The sequence below is a fragment of the Carcharodon carcharias genome, chromosome 3 (assembly GCF_017639515.1).
Source record: "Carcharodon carcharias isolate sCarCar2 chromosome 3, sCarCar2.pri, whole genome shotgun sequence".
NCBI lineage: Eukaryota > Metazoa > Chordata > Chondrichthyes > Lamniformes > Lamnidae > Carcharodon > Carcharodon carcharias.
The window spans coordinates 212,717,739-212,730,127 of NC_054469.1; the positions used below are offsets into that span (position 1 = coordinate 212,717,739).

The window sequence follows — 12,389 nt, forward strand, 5'->3', positions numbered from 1 at the left end:
TGAGAGAGAAACAGAGTTAACATTTCAAGTCGAATTTGACTCTTCTTCAGAACTGCAGAGGGTTGGAAGAAAGGGCAGGGGGTGGCTTTCTGTTGGGTCTCTTTATCAGACACCGAGTGCCTTTGAACAAGGGACATCCCCACTGTTACCCCTCCCCACCCCCCACCTCCCCCTACCCACCTACCCTCTGAAACCCACAAATTTGTTTATCGGGGTCCCTGCTTAAAACTCCCCTGCCCACCACTGGTTGCATACCAGGAGTAGCAGGATAAGACCCTTTGTGTTTGGGGGGAAGGTTGTCCACAAGCTTTCCTGCCCTGGACTTAATCGGGCAGGAGCAGGAAGGTGGCAGGGACCCAACTCTACACCCAGCAACCCCATAAATTCCATTCAGTATGTGCGGAAGAAAGACTGACAAATATTGCTTTGCAAGTACTCGTTGTTTAGTTACTCAAGAACTGTTAGTGTAGTACATTCTGTGTCTAATATAAAAACAAACAGCTACTACAGTCCCGCTTATTCATTACTGATAGCTTTAATTAAGGTGCCAGAATTGGAGGATGTACAGATACAATAAGGCTGGAAGCCTGTGCCTAAATTACAGAAGAGCGGGAAACTGCAGCCTGCACACGTGAGGAATGAGTTGCAACTGTAATTATCCAACACAAGCCTAAACAATCTATATATCTTACAGTTTTCAGTGCAAAACAACAAACGTCTGTGGGTCTTAATAGCACCTTTGAGGTTTGGTACAGGCGGACTGAGTAGATGTTATCAAGTTCTCTGAAACATGCTTAAAGACACAATAGGGATTATAGCAGAAATAAATACTTCATTTCTATTTTGTACCTTTTATCATTTGCACTTAAGCTTAAACTCCTTTGGCAGTCGTGTGCCCCTCCAGTTTTGTTGGATGACATAAAATTGTTCTTAGTTTTGTACATAGCTCTCAAAAGAAAATATCAAATTAAATATAATGGATTGTTTACTTGCCCAGTGAAGCTGTTAAAGATTATTCCAAAGATGGTAGCAGAAAAGTATGTTAGAATTTGTCAACCATTAGCTCATACTTATTTCCATGCGTAAACTTAAATTTTAGGAATTACATCATCATTGTTCTTCTTCGTATTTCCTCATTTCCAAATTGGCATTACCTTGCAAGGGGTGAAGGGACAACTGTGCTTGGAGACAGTTTTGTGCGTTCTCTTTGTTAACTGACCCACCTGGAGGTATATGTGGAGCATAAAAATAATTTATCCCTCAGCCAGCTTGAGGGAGCCTCATTAAGGTCTTGTTAAGACTTGGATAACTTATTTCCTAAGCCAAGGTAAAACACAAGTCTGCTAAGTTCAGACTGGGCTTCACTACTATCTAGCTTAAATGGCACAACAAAAATATCAGCTTTCATAAAGATAAAAGTATGTCTGAAGTATAAACCAGCTTCTCCTCCATTATGAACTCTGACCTTTTCACATAATTGTGGTAGTGAACCATTTTAATTCACATTTCCTGAAGTATGCCTTTGAACAACTTGCAAATGTGCTGGAAAATTAATCCTGATCAACATCCCTGCCCTTTTATTTGTCCTTTCCTGAAGGCACTCCTGCTATAATTTGACAGGTAGTTGTCCTGCACTGCTGTGCCCAGTAACCATTCCTCATGAATGAGCTTGGACATTGAGCTACATGCTTACTTTATAACTTAGCCACTCATATCTTCACTTGTTGTCTGTAAATGTGCACTTCTACAAGGGATCAAATTGTGATCGAATGGAAACTCTGACCTTTCTTTTCCCTATTCCAGGAATGGGGCAACTTGCATGCCCTGACTGCCTCTGCAGCTGAGATTGATTAATGCAGCTCAGGCCAGAGATCAGAACTGCCACTTTTTTGTTTGATTGTCCCTGGCTCAATGTTGCACCAGGTGGCTAAGAGTGATATACCATAATTTTTTATTGAAGTGCAGACATTTCTTAAAGTGGGGTATGTGAAACTGCAGTGTGTTGGTAATCCAATTCAAGGTGTAAACAGAAAGTTGAATATGTTAACTCTGATATATTACAAGTTGTTGCCGGAGTATCAAAGATTTTGGTTAAAAGGGTAGTTCTTTTTCCCTATATGTTCATATGCATTAGATTCCTTTATGAGTTAGCTCTCACTTGTTCAACTATGTTTCCTGGAATAGGCATTAGTCTATGGGAGACTTGTGCCTTGTCTGTCAATATCCCAAAATAACTTCAGTCTTTCTTTGCTCACAACTACCAGCATTAAACTTGAGACATCTGTACTTGTTACAGCACTTACAGTTGCCTCAAGCTACATCTTGTTATGTCACTCAATGGTGATGAAATAAAGGCTCTGTGAATGCTGATGTAAAACACACTGTGTACGTGACTTCCAAAGCCACTTTGGAAGTGTGCAGATCTCATCTTGTAAAACTTCAAAATTTAAAAAAAACAATTTATTTGAATGCATCTTTTCTTCTTTTCCTGCAGGGCTTAGAACAATTATATTTGTCTATTTCTTGCTAATTGGGTTATAAAAGATTATTGCTTTAATTTTGCTGGATTTTGTGGGAACATGTTAAATCTTGATGCAAAAAGGCCATAGTTTTTCTCCCTTATGCATTCAGAAAATATGTTGAGAACTCACGAGTGAGCAGACTGCATGCCACGTAAAAAAAATCCTCTATAAGCACAGCTTGTGCAGAACATCCCTCCTATGAAAGGCATTCCAAGCCTGGAAACATTTCGAAAAACAGTGCTCTTCTGTTGCACTTCTTTATTCTTCTCTCGGCAACTACGCAGTTTTGCACTTGGAGTTAATCTGCTTTGATGATTGAGGTTGGGTTCCCAATAGGTGGTGTCGCAACGCAGCTTGCTCCAGAAAAAAATAGCCACGTTAATTCAACTTTCGCTCTTAGCAATATCCAGAATCTGCAACTAAATGCAGATTTTTTCTTCCTCGTAATATCCATGAACAAGGCAGAATTTACAATTTGATGTTTTCTCTATTTGTTTTTTTTTAAATAGCGTGAAATTCAGCCACTTCACTGCTTTAAAAGTATTGCCAAAGCATTTAAACAGCAACATCAGAAGCCAACACCGCCAACAGCGCAACACTGTGAGGGTTATAAGGAGGTCGAAGTTTCACAGTCTCACTGCAATTGTAACTTGGCAGCTTTACAATATTGTCATCAAAATCTATCCACCTACTGAGAACTGAGGGAGCTTCATTCCAGCTATTCTGTACCTTTGTTCTGCTGAAAGCTCAATAGAAGTTTGATTACCAACAGCCTGTCATAAACTAGGCATCTCATTTATTTGAAGAAGCTATCTTTTCCAAGAGTTTTAGGAGTAGTATGTTTTTAACCTTGGGATTACTCTCCTTGTAGATTAATGCACACGTCTTTTTTGGTGGGTTGTGGAGGGTGGGCAGAGGCAGGAGGTGTTGAGGATATTTTCTTGGTGTTATCACTTTGTACCTGTAGTATAATGGTGCTCGGCAGAGTATGGGTTAATGTGGGACTGGAGAACAGTACTGTCCACGGTATGATGTAGAGAGTCACATGATGGTAGATTGTGTACAGTAGAGTCTGGAAGGAGCCTGCATGGACACAGCAACCATACACAACAGCACCTTGGAGATGCATCTCGTTACGAATTACCTATAAACGGTTTATGTTCAACCATACAAGACTCTGGACCTCTTAGCGAGAGACCAAACAACTTTACAACAGCGCCTTCCACAACAAAACAGTTATCACTCCTGCCACGAAACCTGATTTTAGGCTTGTATCTATTTTCTTCTGTAACTGCTTGCTGAAGGAGCTCAAGTGTGTCCAGAATGCACTTTGGTATTGGATCAAATGCCTCACCTTCAATTTCCTTTTCCTCATGGCAATGTGGTGAACGTTAGGAGCATAGAAATGTGAGGAGGTCATTTATCCTCTCCAGTCTGTGCTGCCATTTAATGAGATTATGGCTTATCTGTATATTAACTTCGTCCAGCTGACTTTGACATTGTCTAACAAAATCTATCAATCACAGGTTTAAAAATACTAATTAAGCTAGTATCTACTGCTTTTTATAGGAGAGGGTTCCACTCTTAGATCACCCCTAGTGTGATAAAGTGTTTCCCAACATGTCTCCTGGCTTGGCACTGATTTTAAGGTTATGTGCCCTTTTCCTAAACTCTCCCACCAATGGAAAAGGTTTCTTCCTCTCTACCATATCAAATTCCTCAAAGATTCTAAAAATTACCATGAAAACACTTAACATTCTATGTTACAGGAAATACAATACTTGTTTATGTAATTATAGAATCATAGACCTGAATATTGCCGTTGGTGTGCGGGGGTGGGCCCGACACGCAAAATGACATGAGATGACGTTGGGCGTGCATCCCGCTGTCATCGCTCCTCATTTAGATCTTTCGATCGGTGGGCGCACGCCGAAGGCGGCTGTGCGCCTGTTAATCTGTCAACGGCTTATTAAGGTAATTAAAAAACCAATTAAAGTTGTTTGCAATGCTGCCCATCCAACCTTAAGGTTGGCGTGCAGGCAAAGAGCCCAAGCGACCTTCGTGCTTTTTAGGAAACCTCATCCACGGGCGGGATGAGGTTTTCTAAAGCTTTTATTAATTAAATGATAAAATTTTCATAAGTATGAAAACATGTCCCAGCTCATGTGACACTGCCACATGAGGGGACATGTTTAAATAATTTTGTACTCAATTTATAACAAAATTTTTAAAGCAACTTAATCTCCCTGAGGCAGCTCCGTGCCTTAATTGGCCCACCCATGTTAAATGGCAGCGTGCAGCCGATCAGTTCTGCGCGAGCCCGCTCCCGCCCAGCCCACCTGCCATAGGTAAGTTTCTGGCCATAGTATGGTTACAGCACAGAAGGAGGCCATTCAGCCCATCATGTTTGTGCTGGCAATCTGAAGGAGCAATTCAATTAGTGCCACTCCCCTGCCCTTTCCCAGTAGCCCTGCAAATTTTTCCTTTTCAGGTAATGAGCCTATTCCTTTTGAAAGCCTCAACTGACCCTGTTTCCACCACACTCTCAGATAGTGCATTCTAGATCCTAACCACTTGCTGCACGGAAATTTTTTTCATGACACTATTGTTTCTTTTGCCAATTATCCTAAATCTGTGCCCTTTGGTTCTCAATCCTTCCACCAATGAGAACAGTTTCTCCCTATCTATTCTTGTTTGGAACCCTCATGATTTTGAGTACCTCTATCAAATCTCCTCTCAACTTCTCTTCTCCAAGAATAGGCCTAACGTCACCAATCTCTTGGTTTCCCTCCCTAACAGCATTGTGGGAGGGACTGCAATGGCTCAAGAAAGCAGCACACCATCACCTTCTCAAGGGCAATTAGGGTTGGGCAATAAATGCTAGCCTAGCCAACAACACCCACTTCCCAAGAACCAATAAAAAAAAAATCTTCCCACGTAACTGAAATTCCTCATCCCTGAAACCATTCTCATGAAACTTTCCTGCACCCTTCTAATGGCTTCACATCGTTCTTAAAGTATGGTGTCCAGTTGAGTCTGAACCAGTGCTTTATACAGGTTTAACATCACTTCCTTGCTTTTGTTTCCTTTGCCTCTATTGATAAACTCCAGGATGCTGAATGCTTTATAACTGCTCTCCTCAACCTGCCCTGTCACCTCCAATGATTTATGCACGCATACACCTAGGTCCTGCTGCTCCAGCACTCCCTTTAGAATTGTACTATTTGTTATACTTGAGATCTAAGTCATGAATATCTACCAGGAACAGCAGGAGTCTGAATACCTGGGGAGCTCCACTTCTGAATTTCCTCCAGTCTCAAAAACAACCGTTCACCACTACACTCTGTTCCCTGTCATTCAGAAATTTCACATCCATGTGCTATCATCCCTTTTACTTCACGAACTCTAACTTTGTTCACAAGTATGTTGCACAGCTCTTTATCAAATGCATTTTGGAAGTCCATGTACACCACATCAACAACATTCCCTTCATCAACCATCTCTGTTACTTCAAAAAACTCAAGTTATTTAAACATGATTTTCCCTTAACAAATCCACCCGGATTTTCCTTAATTAACCTGCATTTTCCCAAGGAATGGCCTCCTTCTGCGCTGTAACCATACTATGGCCATTAATTTCATCCTGAATTAGCTTTTCTAAAAGCTATCCCACAATCAAAGTCAAACTGAATGGCCTGTAGTTGCTGGGCTTATCTTTACACCCATTTTTGAACAAGGGTGTAACATTTGCAATTTTCCAGTCCCCTGGCACCACCGTGAGTCTAAGAAAGATTGGAAAATTATGGCCACTGTCTCTGCAATTTCCACACTCACCTCCTTGAATATCCTTGGAGGCATTTCATCTGGTCCTGGTGTCTTATCAACTTTCAGTACAGACAGCCTATCAAATACCATTTCCTTATCAATTTTAAATCCTTTGAGTGTCTAAACTATCCCCTTTTTCACCACGATCTGGGCAGCATCTTCTTCTTTGGTAAAGGCAGAAGCAAAGTATTCATTTAATACTTCAGCCCCTTCCTCCATGTTTAAATCTCCTTTTTGGTCCTTAATTGGCCCTACTCCTCCTTTTACCACTTTTTAACTATTTATATGTCTATAGGAGACTTTTGGATTCCCTTTTATGCTAGCTGGCAGTCTCTTTTCAAATTCTCTCTTTGCTTCTCCTATTTGCTTTTTCAATTCCCCTCTGAGTCTTCCATATTCAACCTGATTCTCAACTGTATTATCCCCCTGACATTTGTCACAAGCATTTCTGCTTCATCTTAATCTCTACCTCTTTCGTTATCCAGGAAGCTCTAGATTTGTTTGCTCTATCTTTTGTCTTTATGGGACTATACCCTGACTGTAGTCAAACTCTCTCTCTCCTTTAAAAGCAACCCAGGGTTGTGACGAGTCAGCCACACAGGGGGCTAAATTACTCATGTCTCTAGCAACGTTTGATCTGCGGCACTGGTTGCTCCAGTTGCACCCTCCCTGCCTGACATCTCTGCATCCCCTTCCAGCACCGGAGTAGGTCTCACACTGGATATATCCACTGAATCCTTGAAACGCACATCCCAGGATTTCCCATTGCTAATTGATTCCTTTTCACTTAAGCCACCACCGGCTGGCACTTCAGGTTCAGCTATGCCGTTAAGTGGGCTGCTTGTTCCCACATCATCCACCACACTTCTGGCATCGAGCAAAGCCCCTCTGGGAACCATCTTCCGAGGCTGCCCTCCAGCTATAGGTTCAACATCATGTGTGACCACCAGTGTTGAGCCACTTCCTGCTTTGGCCAAAATATTCCTCTCACTGTTCTGGCAATTAGTTAGCAATATCAGCAGCCATCCCTGGTGAGTAACACCTTGTCAGTGTAACTCCCTTATCTTTTGCTTGGTGCCCTGCCTACTTGTGGGCTGCTTTCAACACTGGAAGCTTGAGATGGCCAGGAAGGATGAGTTTCTTCACCCCTCTCCCGCTGTCACAGACCACCCTATTGAGAACGCATTTTCCTCCCTGATCCTCTTCCGGCATCTCAGCAGTTTACTCGCCCATTTAAACTCCTTTATTAGGCAGCATCGAGTCAGTGGACATTTCGTTTTCCAGTGGGAGAGAAATCTACCGATGTCTTCATCGACCAGCTGAAGCTGTCTGAGGTCTTCTTTTGAGATAGATGGAAAAGTTGAAACCAGATGTGGCTCTACCCCTCTGGATCGGGTTTGGATCTCCCTCATAAATGCATCAGTGATACAATGACGACCCCCTGCTCAGATTTGGTGGTCTGATTGGGGTGTGAACACTGCTGTTTGCTTGAGGCATGGGCACGGCCATCAGCCGTAATCCTCTTTAATTTGGCAAAGGCGGGTTCCCTTCTGTGGTCAGTCTTTTGGTTGAGGGCCTCAGCATTTCAATTGGCTTTGCCAGGCCAGAATCTTCCATAATGAGGGAGGAGGAATGGAGTTCCACTGGACAGGGTCACCGTGTCTGATGTCTGTGGTTGTTGACGGCAGTCTTATTTAAAATGCCCAACCCCATTACAATTCCAGCATCCTGTTTGCAGTATCCCTTGGGTGTGAAGTTTGCTGTGGAGACAGGACAGTAAAGATTGGAATTACGCTTGTCAGTACCTCAAAGATCTACCACAGACTTCTTTGGATATCTGTACCTCTCCCCAGTTTTTCTTGGCAGGCATTCCCACACAGTTGTTCCATCACAAATGGCCTGCTTCCTCCCATTGAGGCCCCTGGGTGCCATGATCAGCTTTGCATCCTTGATCCAGTCCTCAGCCTCCAGACCAATGGGTGTCTCTAATCTTTCCCTAAATTTGTCCAGCTTCCCACCTGTTGGCAGGTAGGATATTCATGACATGATACTCCGTCCACCCTCTGCAGTGTTAAAGGAGGGCCCCTATGCTGTGTTAAAGGAGGGCACACTAGAAGCCTCTTCCTGGTCACTACTTCGACTCTCCACTTCATCCTGTGAAGCTTGTGCCTCAGGTGCAGCTGCAGCTACTTCGGCCTCCCCAGCCGACATGGCCAGTTTCAGTTTGTTCAGCATTTGCTCCATCTAGGTCAGGCGCTTTTCCATATTGTGTGCCATGATTCGATGCCTTTGCTGTGGAATCCCACTTCTGACACCAAGATGTAATGCGATTCAAGCACATGGACTGCATGAAGGTTACAAAACAGGGATCCTTTATTCCACTGACATCAAGTCTTTACAAACATTAATGGAAAAGCTCAATTCCTAGAAACAACCATTTACAATGGACATTCGGGGCTGGTACTCCAGATTCATCAGGATAAAGATCAGGAGTTAAGCTCTCGAGAGTAATCAACTGGATAGCAGGGTTCAGACAGTGGAGCTCCTATTGCTAATGTCCCGTGACCGTCCTCGTCTTGTGGCTTCTCGGACTCATGGGTCCTGCCCAGACTCTCTGCCTAGGTCTCCAGCAGCTGTAGGCATGCCCCAATTCCCCTTCCCGATTCTGTAGCTTCTGTCAGATGCTTCAAGATGCCCTATTTGTGGCCTTGGTTTATATCACGCTGCAACTCACAAGTCCTGGGCTTCTGCTCCTTCTTCTTGCTCTCCCCCTCATGGCATCTGGCTCCACCCCTCAGCCTGCCAAAGAACTGCTCCCTACATAGAGGGGCTACAGGGGACAACCAGCTCCCCTGCTTGGCGCTGTCCCCCCACCATTGCCACCTGCTGGGGAGGCCCCAGTACAATTGCTCCCTCTGCCTCAACCATTGATGAAAACTGCAAAGGATAGCAACAAATTTAATAGGTTCACTACTACATTCATCAAGGGATAAGTATTGGGTGGGTTCTGATTGCCTCAAGCCTATGCCCTACTAATGCACCATAGAACTGAGTATAAAAATGCCATACAAAAATACTATTACTCATATTCTCCTTATTTAAAGAAATGCTTACTTTTAAAAGGAATTACAGTACAACCACCAACTTGCTTTTGCAATAGTTGAGGGGCTTGAAAACTGTTCGTTGTTACATTGATTTGTCCACCTCACAACCATTGCCGAAAATGGCAAAGGAGCGCAACAAATCCAACAGGCTTACAATTATGTTCATCAAAGGACAGGGCCTGATTTGTCTTTAGGGGAGTTTAGGGCTGAATCAAAACAATTACTTATTTCAAACATAATACTGATTTTAAAAGCTCATTATACGGTACAATACATGTTGTTTTAAGTTAAAAACACTGTTCTTTAACACATTGAATTCATACAATATGTTGTAAACAGCTTTTCCTATAAGTGGAAAATATATGTGAATTTTCATAAATTTTGACATTATCTCCAGCAAAAGGAAGCTGATGACATTAAAGGTTCTATTTAATTTGGGCACGTGTGTATTTTCTTTGTTATTAAGCTAACAGAAGGATGATTACACTGTCTCAATTTAAATTCAAAAACAACTAAAAAAAAATCTTAATTTTACCTCAGTGGCCAAAAGGTCAAAGTAGATTTAAGAACATGTTATTAACTGAACTTCTGTTTAGACATGATATTTAATATATGTCAGTTGGGTTACAAAGGAAATAGTTACGGTGAGAATATGACACATCCAGGGAAATCTCTCCCTGTCTTGGTCTATTGCTATCAACTAAATTGTACTGATAGTCAGTGTAAAGCTCACTGAAGGAAGGAAGTCTTTAACGAGTGAAGATGACATAACAGTACTGAGTAAAATCATTGGCAGCTTCTCTGCACCAATCTCTGGATACTTGTACAAAGGACGGAAAATTGCTGGCGCCACTGGGCCTCAGTCCGGGTCACCATACAGCTGAAAATACGAAATGCTATGCCATGATAACGAATGCACTGGAGGAAGGTGAGGGATGGTATGAGTCCCTGCCTGCATTAATCACCCAGGGCAAAAGGCCGTTGGCAGGCTTATGCTGACAACTCTGGTTTCACAGTATAAGCGACTGGAAAGGTTGTCTACTTTGTCAAGGGGGAGGCACCAGAATAACATTAAAGGCATCAAATATCCTCCCTGAGAGAGGATGGAAAGCTCATCTAGAAGGTGACAGGATGAAATGTGAAACCTGCAGAAGCACTTAAGAGACATGGAAGAGCCATTCACAATTGAACGAGCCAAGAAAGGTGGAGGTAGCAATGAAAATTAAATGGTATTGGAAAGATTCTAATGAGAAACAGGAATAATTTTTACTGAATTATCAAAACTCCCATTAACCCTTTGCTTCCATAGGACTAATCAGAAAAAAAAAGAGTAGAACTTTGTTTGTATTTCACTCAGCGTGATGTTCTGTGCCAAAGATGTGCCAGCTAGCATATTGGTTAAGGCGCCCGTTAGGAATTCATGGTGACTGCCTGAACATGAACATTGGGCTCACTCAAATACTTAATAAGGAGTTGTTTGGTTGTTTAAAGATCCTTTTAGGAAAATGATGCCTGGAAGCTTTTGATTTGATTATTCTTCAACCTATCCAAAAATAGATGGCGTGAACATTCAGGAAGCAGGTTAAGCAGCAAATGTAATGGGTTTCCCACTTATATTAAGATAAGTCACCGGATAGTCATCTTTGGCTGCAGGCGATTTTTGGAAACAACTGCTGGAGGAGTCTGGGGAGTCCTTACTACTAAATCGTTGTTGGAGATCTGGCGTTTGACTGCAGCTGTACTCTGTCACTTCATTGGCTGCAGTACTGGGAAAGATAGAAATGTTGCTGGGATTGCCACTAGGCTACCTCACTGGGACGAATAGCAGCAGCAAGCAAGCACAGCAGCACAAACTTGTAGAGGCTCACAGGAAAGAGCAAACCAGGCCTTTGCCCCTATGGATGTTTCACAAGAGGATACCGTACCTCAACTTGAAAGAGCAGCAATGTGTGACAAGGTCATCCAGTCACTGACCTATGTCACATGGTACTGCATGAACTGGAGCCAAACACAAGGGCACACACAGCTCCACCTGTGGCTGTCAATGTTACAGTGGCTCTCAATTTCCATACTATAAGGGTCATTCTAGGCTGGAACAGATCACATATGCGACATCAGTCAGATTGCTGTTTAAACTTTCTCAGGCAGGTGACAGATACCATTTTTGCAAGGTGAGAGCTACATATGATCTTTAAATGCTGATCAGCAGGAGAAAGTTCTCAGATTTACCAGCATTGCTGGGTTTCCCCAGGTGCAAGGACTCATGGACTTCGCACCCATTGCTTCGTGTTGTCCCCATCAACAAGGAAGGAGGGTGAACAACAGAATGATCAATGGTTTGTGATCCACAGGCAGCAATCTCCTAGCAGAAATCATGATGCCTTCATACTATGCCAGTCCTCAATATCCTCCATTTTCCAACCAGACCAGTGGGTGCCAAGCTGACTATATAGCTCAAGGGCATCTCCTCTACACCTGACTCATGGTTCTTATCAGGAAGCTGTGAACAGACTTGATGCAATGAGAGCCACAGAGAAACCGAGAGCATTCATTGAGCAAACTACAGATGCAAAGTTTCTGGTACCTGGACTAATTCTGCAGAGTCCTGAAGTATAGCCCCAAGCGAGTCTCCTGGTTGGCTGCATGCTGCACATTTGTGCAATTCAGAGGGTCAAGCCTTGTATCCGGCACAGGAGAAAGATGTGGAGGAGGAAAATAAAGATGAGAACAATGGACAAGAGGATGACTGATGAAGACCAAAGTCGAGAAGTGCTGCCAGCTGCCACAACTGTTATGCAACAAATTGAGGAGAGATTCTCTTAAGCAAACCCTCTCCCAGCACACTGCAATTACTTGTACTGTCTGACCCTCTCCTACCACCCATCCACTGAATGTCCTCTTACACCACTATCTCATGTATGTTCCCATTACATAACTAA

At 42.9% G+C, this 12,389-nt stretch overlaps 1 protein-coding gene across 1 annotated transcript in view; it reads right to left on the minus strand.

Annotated features, from left to right (window-relative positions):
- The window catches only part of gmds (GDP-mannose 4,6-dehydratase), a 651,025-nt gene that overhangs the window by 217,037 nt on the left and 421,599 nt on the right, over nucleotides 1–12,389 (minus strand). The gene's annotated exons all lie outside the window — the stretch shown is intronic.